The 20,508-nt window shown below is 41.0% G+C and overlaps 1 protein-coding gene across 2 annotated transcripts in view; it reads left to right on the plus strand.

Annotated features, from left to right (window-relative positions):
• Window positions 1-20,508, plus strand: part of LYPD6 (LY6/PLAUR domain containing 6) — a 154,861-nt gene that overhangs the window by 37,466 nt on the left and 96,887 nt on the right. The window lies entirely within an intron of this gene.

Genomic DNA, 20,508 nt, shown 5'->3' on the forward strand with positions numbered 1-20,508 from the left:
AATAAAATTTTGACAGGTAGGGTTGAGCTTTGGATGGTCATGTCTGATATTTTTGTTCTTCAACAATCAATTTTAATATTCTTGGGAGTTCAGAAATGCTGTTAATGGACTTACCAATTTAGATGTCTAACCCTGGTTATCAGGGCAGAGAGAAGAGCTGTTTAACATACTGATGGATCATGTAACCAACCATATGTTTGTAACTCATGGAACACATGACACCGACATTACTCTCTGCTCATACCAACTAATTCCTTACAAGGAAGCCGTGCTTCGGTGTGGATTACTAATTATTCAAACATGCATTGTGTATGATTAAACCACATGGAATTTCACATTTGCTTTTGTTTTCCATATATTTTATGGGTCATATAGATTATGTCTCCACCTTTTACCCACTGCCTGCCTTTTTATTAAATGTGAGCTTTGAATAAGATTTTTGTCTCCTGGTGGTCACAGCTCTGGGCTGAACTTTTAGATTCATTAGTTTCTGATTTGTGGCAGTTACCTACATTTTTACTTAGAATTTTAGATAAAGAAATGCTGGCATGTTCACAGGCAGGAAAACACTGCATTGGTAGATAAGGGCCATTCCATGCTGGGCTTGACTGGCTGCCACCAACTCTAACATCTCTGACCCCTTGGCAGGGAAAGAATGTAAATGAGCGAGAATAAAGAGCCCCAGGTAGCTTCTGTTTGTTTTTACAAGAGAGCCAGATCTAGGTGATTTGGGATAATGCCAGATATTACAAACACAGAGCCAGAGAAAAAGAACAAGGATGGCAAGAAGAGGCCAGGGACTGTGGGAGATGCACTTAACAGGGAGTAGAGTCTGGCCCAGAGGAAGGTTTTCATTCATTTCTGTGCATAGAATTTTTAAGATTAACTTGCTAATTTCTTTACTGAAGTCAAGCAAGATTTTAAGTCATTTATCAGGGCTCATAGAGTACCTGTTTATAGAAGTCAGAATAAAAGTAAATGAACCATGAATGCTAACACGCATCTAGCAAATTTAATAAGATTTAAAAGTTGAATAAACCAATGGAGCCTGCACATTTTCTCTAGGGCCCCTTTACAAGTTTTAACTTTGTTCCCTTTCCCCCCGCTTCATTTTACACACTGTCTTGTGTGGATTCTTTTAGCTTTAGCTTGTAGAATACTGAAACGAATTAAAAGCCTGCTTTTAGAGGATATTTCATTTTTAGTTAAACATTTACATTATGATGGCTTCCTATGTTACCTGCTGGAAAAAAAAGGTTTTTTTTTTGCAAGTGCTAGACTTTCAATGAAGATAAAGGAGATTGTATGAATGATCTGTTGGTGCATAACAAACTGCCACAAGTAAAATAACAAATATTTATTATCTTAAATTTTGTATGGCTTGGGTGGGTCCTCTGCTTCAGGGTCTCTTACAAGGCTGCAATCAGTTGTTAGCCAGGGCAGGGATTTTATCTGAAGGCTTAACTGGGAAAGATCCACTTCCATGCTCCCATGGTTGTTGCGTAATCCAGTTTGTTGAAGACTTTTGGACTGAGGGCCTCAGTTCCTGTTTTGGAGGCCACCCTCAGTCTTTGGTTATATGGGCCTTCTCAACATGGGAACTTGCTTCTTCAAAGCCAGCAAGAGATACAGTCTGCTGGAAAGACATCCACCACCTTTGCCATATCTTATTGGTTAGGGAATCACTAGACCAGCCCACACTAAAGGGCAGGAGGTTACACAAACGCATTAACACCAGATTGAGAAGCACCTTAGGATCCCAGGCCAAGGAGATATGTGATTATAGGTTCTTTGAGGGAAGAGACCTTTTTTTCATACTTAAAATATTTACAAAACCGTTGTGAGGTGGTAGCTAGCACTTTGTGCTGAACTGTATTGTGCAGCCCTGTGATAGCACTGGGCAGTGCCCGAGAGACCAACCACTCTGTGAGTAAATAGAGAGCAAGCTCCTTGAGCATTCTCAAGCAAGAGAAAGACGAAGCCTCAGAGCTCCAGCAAAACAATGGCAGAAAACACATCCTTATCTTTTCCGGCTCATTTTCAAAGCTGTGTTAGAGGGAAAGGAATATATTCTGGTTCTGGAGATTTTCAGTTTTCTTTTTATCTCATTAATTCCCTGCTGGGTGCTCCAGGACAAGATATCCAAAAAGCCTTTTTTGAATGGCAGGTACTGTGAATATAAAAAGAAAAAATACACCATCTTTTTCCTTAAGGAACTTTCAGTCTTATGGAAGAGACACAGAGGGAAGTGGACAATTACCAAATGTCATCAAAAGGCCTGAGAAAAACTTATGCAAAAGCTACTGTGTGTGCACAGAGGCTGTAAACCTAATCCCAAGTTGCAGGTGGGTGAGTGTTGAACAACATTCAAGGAAGGCTTTCTGGAAGAGGTGACACAGAGTTGAATTAGTTGGACTTAGCCTTTGAAGAAATGAAGGCAGGCTTTGCTGGGAGGGGTTGAAGTATTAGGTATAAAGGCTCAGAAGCAGGAGAGCATTTGGGACCTCATGAAACTGCAAGTTGTTCTGTATGGATGGAGTTTAGGGACCTTCTTGGGAAGTGGTAAAAAAAAAAAAAATGAGGCTAGAGTTGAGTATGGTAATGCCTGAAATCCCAGCTATTCAGGAGGCTGAGGCAGGAGGATCACTTGAGCCCAGGAATTAGAGGCTTCAGTGAGCTATGACTACACCACAGCACTCCAGCCTGGGTGACAGAGTGAGGCCCTGTCTCCACAAATAAAAAATAAAAAGATGAGGCTGCAAGGTAGGCAGGTATAAAATGATCGTTAGAGTTTTTGGATATTGTTCCAAGGATTTTGGACTTTACCTTAAAAGAACTAGGGGGTAATCCATCAGATTGTGCTTGAGAAGTAGAGAAGGATTGAAGGGGTGTTAGGAGACAAGAAGACCAAATAGGATGCACGTGAAGGGAGAGGGGGTTTGAAACGCAATGAAGTCAGAGGGAGAGGAAATGGTGAATTTGAGATCCTGAGGATGCAGAATCAACAAGACGGGGTGATGGCATTGGTTGTGGAGGGGGAAGCAGAGGAAGAAGGAAAGCTTGACTCAGATTTCTGACTGCAGTGACTGGGTAGATGGTGGGGTGACTTGCCGGTTTATAAAACATTGGGAAAGTGATATGTTTGAGTTCCGTTTTGGAATTATTCATTATATGGGTTTGTAGGAATCTGAGCAGAGATGGGCAGTGTTTCAGGGCATCCAGATCTGGAGCTCAGGTGAATGCGGAGGAGACCACCAAGGGAGAGTACGCAGACCCAGAGGAGAAAAAGAATGAAGGGTGAGTGCCTTTGGCATCTGCAGTTAGGGGGAAGAGGACACCGTAAGAGAGGAGGAGAAACGAGTGGTGTGATGATGAAAGTTCCCTGGGTTACAGGCCGCAGAAGCCAACACAAGCTGGCTCAAGCAAAAACACACTTTTAAGAATTTAGGATATCAAAGGCACTAAATATTCTGAAACTAGGACCCAGAAAGTCTCCAGGAGCACAGCGGGCACTCTGTCACACTAAGGTCCTCATATCCCAGCAAAGCTGTTTCCTTTTTCTGTCTAAACACCATCTTCCTCCACTGCTCTGTGCAGGTGACAAACCCACAGCTCCTGAGTTGAAGCCTCCCCAGATAATGAGGTCAGCCATCCAATTGACTGCCTTTTGACCTCAACTTCAGTTTTCTGAGAGAGTTAGTCTAGTGTTTTGTCTTGGAAAGGTGCCCATGGTGTCATGCAGTATGTGGCTAATGAGGACCCACCTGGCTGTAGTCAGCCCTTAGAGAAAGAAGGATGTAGTTAGAATCGTAAATACTGTGGGCAGCCGAAATGGTAGGAAGACAATGGTAGGAAGAGGGGTCAAGAAAGCCAGACCAAGGGAGAGATTCAAAGAGGAGGGAGGAAGTGGTCCACTGTGCTAGATGCTGCTGACCTAACAGAAGGATTGAATTTAGCAAGAAGAGTAGGACTGTGAGTCCACGACTTTGAGTAGCTAAGTCTGTGAAAGTAAGTGGGAAATTACTGATTTTCATTTAGATGGGTAAGGTGTAAGTATGCTTCTCTGTGGGGGAAGAAGAGGAACAGGCATTAAACTGGGAGAATAGGCAATACAGCTGGAGGGCATAACTGATCGATGAAATTCCCGAGGAAGCAGGAAGGAACACAGGTGGAGGGATTAGCAGCAGATGAGAACGGGCCACAGCTCTCGCTGGGGCAGGCAGGAAAGTGGGGGGTGCCGATGCAGATAATTTGGAGGGTGGGCTGCTAAGAAATTCCAGATTCTGGTGACAGGAATTATTTACTCTTTACAAAACCCTAAGTTCTTCTCTTGCTCCTTAAATGTATTGAATAAATGCTGAGAAGAGCCATTTAAAGGTCTTTGCCAACAAAAGAATCTGGTATTTTGTATACTGGTGAATTGACACGGAGAGCTTAGGCCGGGCCAGGACTCCTTATAGGAGCCCCCAGTTGGGCCCAGTGGCCCTGTCTGAAGTAAGTGACCCTGTGTTCCTGCTGTGGTCTGTGTTCCCCCAAAAGCCACATGTTGAAACTTAATTTCCAGTGTGACAGTATGAAGAGGTAGAGTCTTCAGGAGGTGATTTAGCCATGAGGGTGGAGCCTGGGATTAATGACCTTATAGAAGAAGCCTGAGGATGCCGTTCATCCCTATCCCCCACCATCTCCTTTACGTTGTGAGGATGCAGCAGCAAGGCGCCATGTTGGAAGCAGAGAACAGCCCTCAACAGACACGGAATCTGCTGGCGCCTTGATCTTGGAAGTCCCACCATCTAGAACTGTGAGCAGTACATTTCTGTTTCTTATTAATAAATTACCCAGCCTGTGGTATGTTTTTATAGCAGAACAAACAGACTCAGAGAATTTCTAAGTGTCCAAGAGCATCCTATGAGAAGCAAACATAAAATATGAATGTATCACTCCAGCCTGGGCAACAGTGAGACCCTGTCCCTACAGAAAATAAATAAATAAATAAATAAATAAATAGCTGAGCATGGTGGTGTGCACCTGTAGTCCCAGTTACTCAGGGGCTAAAGCAGGAGAATTGCTTGAGCCTAGGAGTTGGAAGTTACATAAGTGAGCTGTGATTACGGCACTGCACTCCGGCCTAGACAACAGAGCGAGACCCTGTCTCTTAAAAATAATGAAGGTAGCTAATGACAATTGTACAAGAATTAGAAAAGGTAGCTATATTCTCGCCATGGCTTTCCTCTCCTCACTTGGGGCTCTTTTTTTTTTTTTTTTTCCAAGACAGGATCCCCAGGATCCCACTCTTGCCCAGGCTGGAGAGCAGGGGGAGAGACTATGGCTCACTGCAGCCTTGACCTCTCAGTCCCAGGTGATTGAGGCTGACTTGTGGTTGCATCAACAGTATAGGGCTGGGATCCTGTGCAAGATGGCCTTGCTCCCAAGTTTGTCAACTGTCATTGGCAAAGCACATATCTGAGGATGTCTGGCCCTAACTGGACTCATCCTCCCACCCACCGCTTCATTTATTAGAAGACCTGTAAGCTTTTCTTCCATGCATCTTTAGCCCAGCTAAGTGAGAATTACTAACATAGGATTCAAGAGAAATTTAGGTTTAGTAACAAAGAGAAAGAGGACTTATCTATCATTAAATATTCTAAATCAATATTTTTCCTCTAAGAAGTCTTTGGGTTTAGTTTATCAAAAAGGATGTGATGATGGTGATTTTATCCAAGTTAATTTATTATTTCCAGTTTTCTCCTATCCCCCCAATATTTCAAATGGAAGAAGTGAGAAGCTTTTAAATTTTTTTTTTTTTATTTAGGAGCAAAAACCATGATTTGTGGGAACGCTTTCATGATAATAGTCACCAGCATTTTTTGAGTGCCTCACATGTGTCTGGAATCGTGTCATTAGAACCCGTGCCTGGCACTTAGCAGGCATCAGAAGGCACGGGTCTGCAGATGCACTTAACTAGTGTTTAATGTGCTACCAGAGGATGCAGAGCGCAGACTTTTTAGTACCAGGGAGGCTCCGTGAGAGTAGCTTCATCAAATCTGCCAAGTTTTGCTGGAGTGTCCATAGTACTCCTAGTTAATCCTGAATTTCTAGGCCTAGAAATTCTCTGCTTGATCTGAGGGATGGGTATAAGATCGTTGAAAGAACAAAAACAAGTCTTGAGGCCCTTCCACCTGCCCCTCCACAGAGGCACCAGAAATTCCAAAGGCAATGATGGCTTTTTGGGCTTCAGGTGGTGGAATAACTCACAGGAGAGCTGAGGCATTCCAGAGATTTGCTTCCCTGAGATATTTATTTGAATAGCCTCTTATTCTGGACAGAAGGCCAAAATTTAGGAAGCGTCTTGAAAATAGAGATTTGTCAGCCTTCCTGGGTGAATAGAATGTTCAGTGGGTGCAGGTGAGGACTTATCAGACTTTGAGCTGCACCCCTCCTCCCACTACCACCGCACACAGCCCTTCCTCATTAATTCCTAATACTTGCAGCACAACTCTTTCAGTAAGACCTTACACCTGATAAAGCCCTGTTCCTCTCTTAAGACTATAACCATATGCGTTGCTCGTGCTATTGTATTTTTGTCACTTTGAAGTCCCTGTTTGCATTTGAAGAGTGCTCTCTTTGACTGAATTTCCCTAACAGAATATCCAGATTTGTTCAAAGCCCGTGAGTAGAGGCAGTAGTTCCTGTTTTGTCTTAAATGCTGAGGGACACCTTCATCTGGAGTGTTGGGTGCATTTCATACTCGCTTTTTAATTAACAAACTATTTTGGGAATTGAGACATTTGACTTTAGATGACTCCAGAATTTCACATTCTTAAAGCTGGTCTAATCAACTTGCAGGAGCATTAGAAGAATTTGGTTTATTTTTTTAAAAATTGATCTCTATGAACCAATGTATATGATGATCAAGAAAAGACAATACTAATTCATTATAATAAAGGCTAGAATAGTGGTTTCCTCTGCAGAGGGTGGGGATGGGACAGAGGGATGAGCTTTCTAGAATCCTGGAAGTGTTTATAACTTGCTCCAGGTGTGAGTTACACAGGAGCATACCAATGTAAAAATTCACAGAGCTTTATTTACATCAGTGAACAAGAACACAAAAATTTTCATCTAGGGGTTGATCCCATCATTCCTTAAGTTTGCAGGCTTCATTATAGTCCTCAGTGTAAGCCTTTGGGGTTTTAAGATCCTGTAAAGAGTTACAGGATCAGATTTGTGCTTTGAGGAGCTCTCTCTGGTTGCTCCTAGAGAAAGGTTTGGAAGGGACTGAGAGTAGTGGTCATGGCTGGGAGGCTCATGCTGTGGTCAGCAAGAGAGAGCAGGCCCTTGATTAGAGCTCAGGCAAAGGGCTCTGTCGGGTGCAGGAGAAGGTGTTGAGGGTGACTCCCAGGAGTCCTACAGGAGCAGTTGTGTGGAGGGAATGGCCATTGCCTGGAGATCAAGAATTCAGCTGCAGACATGTTTAGTTTCTAATGCCAGTGAGCCACCTTTGAAGATGACAAGTAGGTAATTAAGTAGGTGAGTCTGGAGTCAGAAAATCGGTCTGGGATGAAGTTATACGTTTGGAAGTTGCTGGCATGGTATTTAAAGCAATGGCAATACATGAAATCACTTTGGGAGAGAGCACAGAGTAGGAAAGAAAGGGGTTCCAGGACTATATCCTGAGAAATTGCCACATTTAGAGATCAGGTAGGGGAGAATCAGAATAGGAGGCTGAAAAGGAGTGAAAGGGGAGTCCAAGGACAGCAAGGAGACTGAGCTGTCCTGGTGTCCATGGGAAGAGTGCTTCAAGAAGTAGAGAGTGGTCTACTGTTGTGAACACTGCTGAGCAGTCAAGTAAGTGGAGGACTGAAATCCTCAGTTGTATTTCATAGAATGGAGGCCATTGGTCATCTCCACAAGAATGGCTATATAGAGGTGTGCTGGTAGAAGCCATACTGCAGTGAAACAAAGCTGTATATTTTTTTCCTGCAGGTTATTTGTGCTTTACTCATATATACAAAATACCAATCCTTTGTGTAACATTTAATTGTGTAAGCTGAATTCTGTTGTAATGTACAGGGATTAATTGAAATCCAGTTTCTTTAGCTGTTTTAGTGAAAGAAATTGAATATAGAAAATTTCTGTGGGAAACTACTTTTCAGGCTTTTTTACTCAGTTGGATTTTTAAAGAGGTCATTTTATGGTCCATTCCTGCCCCCATACAGGAATGAACTGCATGATACTTGATTCATATTGCTTTAAAGGGTAAAATACTGAGGGAACTTCTTGGGAAATTTATAATTTCTCTAGCTGATACTGAGGCTAAGTATCCCTGGAGGCTAAATGGCCTGCATCTTTTCTTGAATTTATGGAAATCCCAATAATGGAACAATATTAGGGCAGGGAGGGCTCACATCACTTCAAAAGTCAAGCATATGGTTTTGTTGACTAAGATACATAGACTGAGAAAAAAGAAAAACAAAGGAAACAAGTCTCCGTTATGTTCAGGTCTTGAGTGTAGGGAGTGTTTTGTGAATACGATGCATCTTATGGCTTTGTGTTTGATAACTCAGTGTTTAGTCAAGGTAGAAAAGTAGAGTCGATGTGTGACTTTCTTACATCCTGGGACATAGTGACATCTAGCCCTGGATCCTGGTGCTCCATGATAATGGGAATGAAGACAATTTGATAGGTTCTAGATAGAGCCTAGCAAGTAGTAGGTGCCAGAGTGATATTTTATTGAATAATGTTACGGTGAAGGGAAATCTGTCCATGACAATCTCCCTTCTCTTTTTTTTTTTTTTTTTTTTTTTTTTTTTGCTGAATCTTAGGCTCTTAAGATAAATGTTCTGTGTTAATTTTCTTCTTCCTGCACTGAGATTCTGCTGAGACTTGGAAGGTCCAATCTATAAGAAGTTTCTCTATGCTGGTATCAAGAGGGAGGGTGAACATCCTGCTTCACAGGAAGGAAGCACATGTTAGGCTTTTACTATAAATGGTTAATATTTTCAGGATGAAATTTGATTTTACAGCATAGTCATATGTATGCAATATGATATTATAATTATAAGAAAAAATAGTGGTTTGGTTTGGTTTTGCATGCAAGAATATGTGCTGGGATGAGCAGGAAAGAAAGCAGTGACGGAAACAACTTCACTCCCACTGTTTGCAGAGCTTGTCTGGTTCTGGCAGGAAGTTAGGGTTTCAGAGAAGAGGGTATGTCCAGTTTGGTCCAGGTGATGTTCAGTCTTCAAGAATCTAGATAGACTTGGGGGTTGTCCATGATTGATCAGAAGAGCTGTTTTACAGACTTCAGGGTTTGTTTCAGGTTACAATTACAGTGCCTTTATATATTTTCCTTAGATGGAGTTGGAAGTATGAGTAGATTTATTTTGAAGTTAGACAAGCCAGGATTTACCTTGATTTCTTGAGTATTTTTCATCAGCACAAATGAACCCAGTAAGTAAGTGCCCATGAGCGGCACTGTGATTTTTGATATACAGTTGGTATCAAACTAATTGTAATGGGTCTTGGCAAGATGAAGTCATGGAACTGTGAGAGGTAGATGGGGTGTGAGTGGGGAACACTCGAGAGCTTTCTTTTCCTCTGAAGGAATGATGGTGATGATAATGATGCCTACTGTTTATTGAATGGGCACATATGTGGTCCTGCCCTCTGTCTTGGCATGATGAAAATGAAACTCGGAAGGTTCTTATGTGTTCTTTGACCCTGCAATCCCAATGGTCTAAAAAAAAGATTTAGAAAATACCTTTCCTAAAGAGAATCAGAAACACGCTTGGGGTCCTCCCAGCATTTTTCTGTTTGTATATTGTTTCTCTGTTTCTTCTACCATGCTTTCTTGTGGGCCCATTGCTATAATTGTTACCATGACATTTGAAATTCCCTCCCAAGTGCCACAAAGAGACTGTGTTGTTATTATTGCTGTTGGTTGTTATTTTTATTATTGCTGTGATTGCAGAGAGGCAAGGAACTGGGCTTGACAGGTGGAAGGGGGAATTCCAACAAGAGAGTGTCTGGGATCATGGGAAGCTTGAGGACTGGGATACTGAGAGAGCTAGACAGGATCTGACTAACGAGAACAATGCCCTCAATATGCAAAGCATACAGAATTGGGAGTCTGGTTCCAAAAATGCTACCCCTGCAAAACTACAATAGCAGCGTTTTCTTAGTACATAAGCCAAGTGTTATTTTAGCCTGAGAGGAGGCAGCTGAATTGGAGATAGTGAATGCACCTAAACAAATGTGGCCTGGGATGAAGCTGCAAAAACACAGAAGGGCTGCATGCTGGCATGGGAACTACCTCATAGCTGAAACAACAGAAGCTAAAGTTGAACAATGTCAGCCCAGGATGTGCGGTTTGCCCTGGGTCTGTTTTGGAGGCCTTGGGAAAACAGCCCTACAGATTGATTCCCCAGATTTGTAGTCTAAAACTGGTACAAAAGAAACAGTTCTGTCTAATTTGGCAAGATTGAAGAGCTTTCTGGTGGTTAACTTGCACTGTGCATATCTATTTGTATGCCCTGCATTTCATCTGAATACTATTAAAATAAATGGAGACAGAAGTCCCTCACCCACCCCATTTCAACCCCAGAATATATATTTTTTCCATTGCCTTCTGAACTCTGCTCAGTAGGGGGTTCTTCCTAGTTTGGAAAAACTACTGCTTGAGTGTTCTAGAGGAGGGGAAAAGAGCAAAGTCAAATAAACCTAATCTCCCATCTGTAAAATGCTATTAATAATACCCACTTCATAGGGTTGTTGTGAGAATTAAATGCAATTAATAATACTGCAATTTAATATAAAATTTATTATTAGATGCCATACATGTATAGAAGATCTAATAAAAATATATATTACTGGGTATTCATTTGGTCTTACCCACTGTTTCACTGTCTTTTTGTTTTGTTTTTATTTTTATGTTTTATTATACTTTGAGTTCTTGGGTACATGAATAGAATGTGCAGAGTTGTAACATAGGTATACACATGCCATTGTGGTTTGCTGCATCCATCACCCCATCATCTGTATTAGGTATTTTTCCTAATGCTGTCCCTCCCCTATCCCCCCACACCCTGCTATCCCTCCCCTAACCCCCTACTCCCCAGCAGTCCCCAGTGTATGATGTTCCCCTCCCTGTGTCCATGTATTCTCATTGTTCAACACCCACTTATGAGTGAGAACATGCGGTGTTTGATTTTCTGTTCTTATGTCAGTTTGCTGAGAATGATGGTTTCCAGCTTTATCCATGTCTCTGCAAAGGACACGAACTCATTTTTTTATGGCTACATAGTATTCCATGTGGCACATTTTCTTTATCCAGTCTGTCATTGATGGGCATCTGGGTTGGTTCCAAGTCTTTGCTATTGTGAACAGTACTGCAAAAAACATACATGTTCATGTGTCTTTATAATAGAATGATTTATAATCCTTTGGGTATATACCCAGTAATGGGATTGCTTAGTCAAATGGTATTTCTATTTCTAAATCTTCGAAGAATCGCCACACTGTCTTCCACAATGGTTGAACTGATTTGCATTCCCACCAACAGTGTACAGATGTTCCTATTTCTCCACATCGTCTCCAGCATCTGTTGTCTCCTGATTTTTTAATGATCACCATTCTAACTGGTGTGAGATGGTATCTCAATGTGGTTGCATTTCTGGGCAAAGGATATGAACAAACACTTTTCACTGTCTTTATGTGCAATTTCTCATTTGGGATAAGCAGCTTAATCCAGGAACGCATGTAAAGCTTACAAAGTGTAGAAAGAGTTGAAATCCTCAGAACTGATGGCAGAGCTCACATGTAACTATTGCTACTGTTCCCTGATTTGTATCTGGCATTGAATTACATTCACTTAATTAAATATGGGGCAATCCAAAGCTCACATGTTCTTTTCTCCTGGTTTCATATAAACTGTCCACAGTGCAGTCACCAAAACTTTGCATCTCCTTTGTTACAAGGACAAGGAGATAGCGTAAAATCAGACGTCGGCTCTATATGTTTATACATATATGAGCCATTTCACTATAGGACTCCACTGTCTTAACCAGGGTCTGTACTATTGCTAAGAAAATTGATGACCCCTGGTTTGGAACTTTGTCTAACAACAAACTACTTTGAATAGGCAAGTGGTTTTTTTGTGGTGAAGTAGATGACTTTCTTTTCTTTTTTGTTTTTGGAAACATGCTGAGTGATGCTGTCTCTCAGATTTGTGGGTAGGTTTTATTGCAAGAAAACTCTGCAGGAATCTGCCTGGCTTAATCACTGGGAAAAAACGTAGTTGCTGAGCAAGTCCCAGGTTGAAGTAGGCACTGTGCACAGGAGCTGCTTTATCAGACTTTAAGGGATGCTGTGAGAGGCAAGAGCACTTCTCCAAGATGTAGGCTCTAACCTTGAAGGCACAGTGGCTCACAGGCCCAGTAATAATGTGAGCATAAAATAGCAAAGATAAAAGAAACTGTTAGAGCCCCTCTGATCCTTCCAGTCTGTATCTGTGTTTGCTGGCTTTATCATTACTCTTGCCCTGGAGCCTCCTACCGGCCTCACGTGTATTTATCGCAAATATACTGTCTCCAATGTGGCAGGCATGAGGCCAGGCCCTGGGGATCCAGTAATGAGACGCAGTTCTTATCTATATATTGCCTCTTCCTTTTTCTATGTACCTCCTAAAGCTAGAGATGCTGTTTTACCCAGCCTTGGAAAGACTTTCCTAGCTATCTGTAACTCATAGTAAGAATCAAGGGAGCATCTATGATCATATATAGATGGAGAAAGAGAGAGAGAGAGTTGAGACAGGGTTTCTCTCTGTGACCCAGGCTGGAATGCAGTAGCATGATCACAGCTCACTGCAGCCTCAACCTTCCCTGGCTCAGGTGATCCTCCCACCTCAGCCTCCTGAGTAGCTGGGATTATTCAGGCACCCACCACTACGCCCAGCTAATTTTTGGCATTTTTTGTAGAGACAGGGTTTCAGCATGTTGCCCAGGCTGGTCTCGAATTCCTTGGCTCAAGCTGTCCACCTGCCTTGGCTTCCCAAAGTGCTGAGATTACAGACATGAGACATTGTGCCCAGCCTGATTACACTTTTAAGTGTACCTGTTCCATCATTTTATGTTAATTCTCTTGTTTTTAAGTGGTCAGTTTGGCAACAATATTTTAACTTATTCTAATAGTCATTAATTTATTGACAAATATTTTTGGGTGTCTTTTATCTGTAAGGCATCATGTGGTTCATGTTTTTGATGAGGGTTATTTTCATTTGCACAGGTCTTTTAAGTGAGAGTTTGCAGAAGGTGAAAGAGGGGAGTCTTGCACTCAGCGATTTGCCTTGTATTTAATAAGCCAGCCACCTTGTGTCTTCCCCTCCTGTAACATAGCCCCCCAGCTCACCCTACAATTGCCACATGAAACCTTCTCTCACGAAACCCACAGGGTCAATATCTCTCAAGTGCTCTTTTTCTCCACTTCTGGGGTGTTATCTTGCCATGTACTCCTTACTGCCCCATCCTGTAATCTTGTGCCTATATCCTTGTTTTCTCTCCAGTGTTTAGCCAAGGTCTTTGACCAAAATATAGATCACAAAAAGTACTGGTTGCATAAGTTATTATTTGACAGAGAGTGATTATATTTGAGGATGCCAAGAATTAGCAAACATTTTTTTCTGATCATCTCAGGCTATTTGAAGAAGTTATGCATTCACCAAATTGACTGAAACCTGCCCTCTAAATAACCCTTCAGCACTATATAAACCTAAGTTTGTGTTGATTCAAGCAGGCAGGAGGGCTGTGCATGTGTGGTATGGGAGCCCTCCTCAAATAGAGGCCAGAGAAAACCAGCATTTATGGTGCAGCTGGTTTTGGTATCATATGAGTAGCTTTAAATTGAGAGTCAGGAGAACTGGAAGACTTGAGCCCGAGGCAGAGGATGGTAGTTGAAGCAGAGATGGCTCAGAGACCACTAGGACCTGTGCATCAACACCTGCCTTGGGTCTTTTTGGCCACAACCGCTAAACCTTGGGAAGCCTGAGGTTTACAAGCCACTTACCTTAAATGTTTAATGCTTACATTTTGAGAGAAAAATTTTAAAAGTGTACTAAAGGATGCTTAATGCCGGGAGTAGGATAGACCTTCATTTTACAATTGATATTTGAAAAAAATTCTGGATGAGTTCATATTAGAGTCAATCAAAATCAGCAGAAGAAGAATTTATTCTCATGATTGTGACTGAACTTACCTTGGGTGGGTGCTTCGGTTCTGTGTCTTTGTGTCAGGAAAGGCTGTGGACTGGAAGGAGCCCTGAGCTCAGCTCTGTTTCATGTCGGCCATGCCCCTTCAGAACCACAGAATAAGGCAAGGACTAGACATCTGAAATCATTCACAGCTGATAGCTGTGGTTCTATCATTTAGTTCATTAATCCAACAAATGTTTATCAAGCATTACCTACTAAGTGCCAGGCATCATTCTACGTGCTGGTTTACAGCAGTGAACAAACAGAATCCCTACCCTTAAGAAACTTCAATCTGCAGCATGGGTGAGACAGACAGTGAGCAAAATAAATTGGTAAACAGCAGTAGATATCATTGGAAGGTGAGAAGGAAGTACTAGAGAGAACTCCCTCGAAATAGAGCAGAGGGATGGGGAGGATTTGCAGTTTTTAATAAGGAAGGGTTCACTGAGAAGCTGACCTATAAAAACTGGATGGAGGTAAGGAAGCAAATGCCAAGGATCTCTGGGAAATCTTCCTGACAGAGGAAAGAGCACATGCAAATGTCCCGAGGCAGGAGCTTGTTGGCAAGTGTGATAAATAGCAAGTAGTGAAATGATCCTGAATAGAAGGTAAGGTCAGAAAGAGGGTGGTCAGGGGTGCTTTTGATTATGTAGTATCTTGAAGGCCTTTGTTATACTTCTAGGTTTTACTCTGGGTGAGGAAGAAAGCCACAGTGGGGTTCCAAGCAGAGGGAAGATGCAACATAACTTATCTTTTAAAAGAATCACTCTATGTGACATGCTAAGACAAGGCTATCAAGGTGAAGCAGGGCGCCCAGGTGGGAGGCCATTGCAATATTCTAGATAAGTATTGATGGAGGTGATAAAGTGGTGATCCATTTGGAAGATTTGCAGATGGTAAGTTGTGAGTCTGGGACAAAGTGTAGAGTCAAGGATAGTCCAAGCATTTTTGCCTGAACAACTAGAAATATGGGAGTTGCCATTAACTCAGACCGGGTACCCTATGACCATAACAGATGTTTGGAGACTGATCAATTATTCTGTTTTGGACATTTTACGTTTTCTAAGAGCATGAGACCTCCAGGAGGAAATGTTGGGTAGACAGCTGATACAGAGGTATGCAACTCAAGGAAGACACCTGGGATAAAAATACATACTTGAGAGACGTACGCATACGGACGGTATTTAAAGCCGTCAGCCTGGATGAGCACACAAGGGTATGAGTGAGAAAGAAGGTATTGAATGCAGGGTTTAAGGACTGACCATTGGGGTATTCCATTTTGAGTCTGGGACACAAGGAAATAGCAAAGGAAGGTGAGAAAAAGCAACCATTAAAAATGAAGGAAACTGGCACAGAGAGGAGTTCCAGAAGCCAACTGAAGAAGAGGATATGAAGATGTGATCTGTTGTGTCAAATGCTGTAAATAAGATGACCCCTGAGAACCGAGCAGTAGACTCAGCACGCTGGACGTCATTGGTGGCCTTGAGGAGAATTGTTTGGTTGGTGTGGTGGGGCAGATGCTTTTTGGAGGAGTTGAAAACAAAATGGAAGAAGAGGAACTGGAGAGAAATGTAAAGACTCTTGAAGACTTCTGCTGCAAAAGGAAGAGAAGAAAAAAAGAGTCTGGCACCATGTAGGGGAACTTTAGTCAAGAGGATTTTGTTTTGTTGTTTGATTTGGTTTTTGCTTTTAGAGCGGCAAAACAGCAGTATGGTTTGCTGGTGGTACTGATCTAGTGGAGAGCAAAAATGATACGGAGGGGAGAATTGCTATTGGGTTGCTGAGTAGGGAGGAAGAGATGGGGTCTGTTGACCAGGTGGCCCTGTGGTAAGAATATAATTGATCCTCGCCGGGCACGGTGGCTCAAGCCTGTAATCCCAGCACTTTGGGAGGCCGAGGCGGGTGGATCACGAGGTCGAGAGATCGAGACCATCCTGGTCAACATGGTGAAACCCCGTCTCTACTAAAAGTGCAAAAAATTAGCTGGGCATGGCGGCACATGCCTGTAATCCCAGCTACTCAGGAGGCTGAGGCAGGAGAATTGCCTGAGCCCAGGAGGCGGAGGTTGCGGTGAGCCGAGATCGCGCCATTGCACTCCAGCCTGGGTAACAAGGGTGAAACTCCATCTCAAAAAAAAAAAAAAAAAAAAAAGAATATAATTGATCCTCTGTAACAGGAGGGAGACAGAGTGTATGGGCAAGATTCTAACAGGTAGATAGAGGTGGTGGTGAAACCATGTAGAAGTTCTTTTGTGATTCCTTCAGATTTTTTAGTGAAGTCAGAAAACATGTAACCAGCAAAGAGTGATGCGTGGGTAGAAAATGACAGAAGTTTGAAGAGAGAGAAGGAAGACAGACCATTGTTATCAAAGAGAATGAGAGCATGAGTGGACTAATGTCTAATACCGCAGACTAAGTTATAACGGTAGTGGCAGATTTTTATTAACCTACGCTTGTCAGTGCTTTTCCATTTACCAAGGTCTTTCTCATATGTTGGTTGCCCCAACAACGCTGTGAAATTGGCAGAGAGTTCGTTGTTCTAAAGTCACACAGCTTGAAGTCAAAGTGTGGATCTCAAATCCAGGTCATCCAAATTGCAGTATAGAATTCTTTCCTTCTGTTAATATTCCATTTTTAAATGACTTAATTTGTGATGATTTCCAGGTCTGAATGTACTCATAGGATCTCTTTTTCCCCTTATGTGTTTTATTGCTCTGAATAGTCCTAGAAAGAAAAGATCAGATTAAGTATTTTTTGTTCATTACTATTAAATGTTGAGTTTCACCATTTTTCAGTTATAGTCCAGTGTATAGCAAGTTTTAATGAGAAGGAAGTCCTTGAGGAGCTTAAAAATGAAATATTTTTAATAGGAAAAACATAACCTTGTTAATGGAAGTTTTGGTTGCTTTCCAACCCATAAATACATTTTTAGAAATACATTAATTAACACGAGAAGTTATCATTTCCTTAAGTGCAAAGTATTATTATAAATAAGGATGAGCTATAAGGAATTGCTCTTCTTACTATGCAGTCACATCTCCTACAATGCTAATTGTGCCATATGCAAAAGTAATATTGGGTTAAAATACTTCTCATGTTCCCTTAGAGATGATTAGAATTTTTAGGTGGAATTATTTCCCTATTGTATTAGAAGTCATTTAATCAATTTCAACTGGTACATCTTCTCCTCAAAATGCCTACTCTTAAAATGAAGTCTTTGACATATTCCACCCTCTGAATATTTACCCATTTCTTTCCACCTTTTTTCATACTTGATTCTGTGGCCCTAAATCATGTTTGTGAAGCTCATGTTGACATCAATCAGCATCTCAGTTCAGTATTACTGTCCATACTATATATCACTGGAGTTTCTAAATCTCTTATCAGCTTGATTCAAACCTTGCATTAGATTTAGTTAGTGTCAGAACAACTCAACTGTGCACAAATTCTGGCCAAACATAAAAACTATAAGAATTGAGATCATTTTAGAATTTCTGTAGAAAAGTAGATTTGATAGCCTGTTTGCTATCAAATTGATAGTCTATTATAATTCTGTTAGCTCATTAATGTAACACATTTATGAAAATATTGTGGACTCTTCTCTAGAATTCTTTAAGATAGATTAAAAGTTCTTACAATACTTCACATATGTTTTTTCCTGGATAAAAGGCAATATATGACAATATATCTAGAATCTTTGATCTTAAAAAGATCTCTTATTTTCTCCAAGGAAAATGGTAAGAATAAAAACTTGAAATGTCAATATGCGGTTTAAAAAATTCTAGTAAGTGCTTTTTAAATATTTCAATATGGTATTTTTTTTTTTTGAGGCGGAGTTTCGCTCTTGTTACCCAGGCTGGAGTGCAATGGCGCGATCTCGGCTCACCGCAACCTCCACCTCCTGGGTTCAGGCAATTCTCCCGCCTCAGCCTCCTGAGCAGCTGGGATTACAGGCACGCACCACCATGCCCAGCTAAATTATGGTATTTTTATTGTAGTAAAAATATATTGCATAAAATTTACAATTTTAACTATTGTAACATGCGTAATTCAGTGGCATTAATTAATTTAGTGTTTTGCAACTATTACCACTGTCTATTTCCAAAATCTTTTCATTACTCAAACTTATTAAGTGCTTTTGAAATTACAGAAAAATATTAAAATTTTTTTATTTCAGTTGACTCATCATGAATAATGCCTAGAGTTTTAATAGGTCAGTAAAAATGTTTTAGTTCAAAACTGAGTGTTCATTTTGTAATTTTTTTTTTCTTACTAGGATAAACTTAACTATCTTTTGGCTCATTGATTACTGTTAAAATTCAGTTTTTTAAGGTAGGGTGATTGCTTTTGTGAGCCCTCTTTTAATCCATTTTATCAGAGTACCACAAAATTAAACTCAACATCTGTTTAATATCAAAGAGATTCGATGATCATGTGCATTGCCACATGTACAGTCCAAAGATGAGAGTCAGTTCAGCTTAAAGAGACTCCCAAAACAGTTGACTAAAGGAAACAGTACATGGAAATGGGAGTCAGAGAAACAGTCATCTGAGTCATTATGGGTCAAAGCCTTCCATTTACTGTGTAAAAAACATAGAACCAGTTTGGTAAATTCCAATGAAGTCAACATATTTTGAGCACATTTAAATTTAAAGCATTGGTCCATTTGCTTTTAGATAATAGTGGGGATGATTTCCTAGTAATTGATGATATGTACTGGTAAGTAATAAAAATGAGTTTTTCTACATGTGGTGTGTTTATTATAATCTATTCCGCTTTCTCTACCTATAGAACACACATTCATCCCTAAGGATCTGAATTAAATACTTTGTTTTGTGAAATCTTCCCCAACTCCCATAGACAGTCATTGAATCTTCCTTTGGTATGATAATATGCTATAAGAAATACATATTATAGCAAACATCACATTAAATTGGTTTTTTTTTTCTGCACTATAAGCTGCTGAAAGGTAGAGGCTATGTCCTATTTCTGCTTATATTCTCAGTATAGTTTGTATCCCACAGTAGAATCCCATTAAATATTTGTTAACTCACTATTTGAATGTATGAACAGATCAGTGTAAGCATTCATACTGTAGTCTTCATTTTTTAACAGCATCTTAATTATATTTTATTTACTAAGGTAATTGGCAAAATATATATAGGGTTCTATCGCATGCATTGAGGCAGCCGATGTTTCCATTTGTGACATAAGCTGAAGGCAAAGTATTCTTATCACAAACTCCTGAGCATTTGTTAGTGACTGTAGAAAACTCAAATGACATCTGCAATAGAAATACCGGGATGTCTGTGTTTGCTGGTTGTGGGGTTTGAGAAGGCACTACAGGAGGATGTGTCTCCTCCAAGTTGTCTATGCTAGGGTGTAAAAATCTCTATCACCTGCTTTGTTCCTGGGCAAAGGCCCAGCACTGGGCCCAGCCATGGGCACTGGTTGGGGAACATTCCATTTGACATGGCACCTGCTACAGATGTGTGCTGGTGTTGGCACTATAGGTATTAACAGTACCACAGTGGTAATAGCACAGAGGGAGTAGCTTGACTCAAAGTGTCACTATGCATCTCTGTGACTAGACACTGGCACCTCCCTTACTCCTCACCAGGCTCTGTGTATGTAGACAGCATTTCTCTACCTTCGGTAGCTTCGTAGGACTATCCTTTCATTTTCTCTCTCTTCCCTTTGTTTTCCTTCTGATTCCTCCTTTGCCCTGAAGGAAAATTATGAAGTTCTAGGTGGCAGAATGCAAATGGGTAAAGATGGGGTGTTCTTCAGTGCCTGAAGTATTCACTGTGTGTAAACCCAGCCTACCCATCTCACAGACCACCTTTGCCTGAGATCCTCTATTTAACTTGTAGCATTCAGAGCAGAAGCATCTGAAAGGCATATATCTTCCACCAAGCCTCCAAGACAACAAACCCAGCAAGGATGTATTGGATTTATCTGAGTTTAAAGGTGTTAGCCTGAGACCAGCCATGATGTACCAAAGACATTGGCAATTTGGAAAACTACCAACAGAGTCCTAATGTCAGTCATGTCTTCATAGGGCTACCTTGGTGACTTTTTTTGCTAAGAATTCAGGAACTTAGCTGGTCTCCTCAGCCAGGCAGTTGGAGTGATTTATTTTCTGGAAGTGAAATGACCAGTGGTTACAGTGAAAGCAATTAGACTGGCTCCGTATAGGCACTGAAATTTTCCTTTCCCATGATTAACAAACAGAGTAATTAAGCCTTGTTTGTTTGTGCTCATTCTGGA

The sequence above is a fragment of the Saimiri boliviensis genome, chromosome 5 (genome assembly GCF_048565385.1).
Source record: "Saimiri boliviensis isolate mSaiBol1 chromosome 5, mSaiBol1.pri, whole genome shotgun sequence".
Taxonomy (NCBI): domain Eukaryota; kingdom Metazoa; phylum Chordata; class Mammalia; order Primates; family Cebidae; genus Saimiri; species Saimiri boliviensis.